Raw genomic sequence first — 998 nt, 5'->3', positions numbered from 1 at the left:
CACATTTTGTTTTCTATATAATTTAAGATATGAACACATTAAAAATTATTAGCTGATGGTTTTCAATATCTAATGTATAAAGATGGAATTCTGGGCCAGGCCTGGTGGCACACACCTATAATCCCAGCACTTTGGGAGGCCGAGGCAGGCAGATCACCTGAGGTTAGGAGTTCAAGACCAGCCTGACCAACATGGAGAAACCCCGTCTCTACTAAAAATACAAAATTAGCCAGACATGGTGGCACATGACCATAGTCCCAGCTACTTGGGAGGCTGAGGCAGGAGAATCACTTGAACCCAGGGGGCAAAGGTTGCAATGAGCCAAGATCATACCATTGCACTCCAGCCCAGGCAACAAGAGCAAAACTCTGTCTAAAAAAAAGATGGAATTCTGTAACATCAACAGCTGAAAATGCTGGGAAAAGAACTATTAAAGGAGTAAAGTTTATCTATGTTATTAAATGTAATCTGATGTAAAATTCAAATTACAGTGTAAAAACTTTTGGATATTAAATGTAATCTCCATGGTAATCACAAAGAAAAACTAGCTAAAGAATATAAACAAAAGGAAATGAGAAAAAAAATTAAACATTTCACTACAAAAAAAAATCAACTAAGCAGGAAAAAAAAGCAGTAATGTAGGAAATGAGAGACAAAAAAAAAAACCTATATGGCATAAAGAAAACAAATAGCAAAATAACAGAAGTAAGTTATTTTTTATCAGTAATTTCTTTAAATGTAAATAGATTAAACTTGCAATCAAAAGACAGAGATTGACAGAATAGATTTTTTAAAAATGGTTTAACTATATTCTGTCTATAAGAGACTCACTTTGGTTCCAAAGACACAAGTAGGTTGATGAAAAAGATATTCCATGCAAATAGTAATCTAAAGAAAGTAGAGGTGCTGAATATGCTAATATCAGACAAAATAGACTTTAAATCAAAAAAAGATTGCAAGAGATAAAGGACATTACATATTTTTTTTTTTTTTTTTTT

The 998-nt window shown here is 32.8% G+C and overlaps 1 long non-coding RNA gene across 1 annotated transcript in view; it reads right to left on the bottom strand.

Annotated features, from left to right (window-relative positions):
• LOC116524706 overlaps nt 1-697 on the bottom strand; it is a 17329-nt gene extending 16632 nt beyond the window's left edge. The window contains exon 1 of the long non-coding RNA XR_004257452.1: nt 687-697. This is a non-coding gene — a long non-coding RNA (uncharacterized LOC116524706). The remainder of the gene's footprint in view (nt 1-686) is intronic.
• Between the last annotated feature and the right edge of the window lie 301 nt (nt 698-998).

Source organism: Sapajus apella, unplaced genomic scaffold, assembly GCF_009761245.1.
Source record: "Sapajus apella isolate SASKATOON/1434 unplaced genomic scaffold, GSC_monkey_1.0 scaffold46, whole genome shotgun sequence".
Taxonomy (NCBI): domain Eukaryota; kingdom Metazoa; phylum Chordata; class Mammalia; order Primates; family Cebidae; genus Sapajus; species Sapajus apella.
Note: the sequence above shows the minus strand (reverse complement) of the source record. Positions and strands in the feature narration are given on the sequence as shown.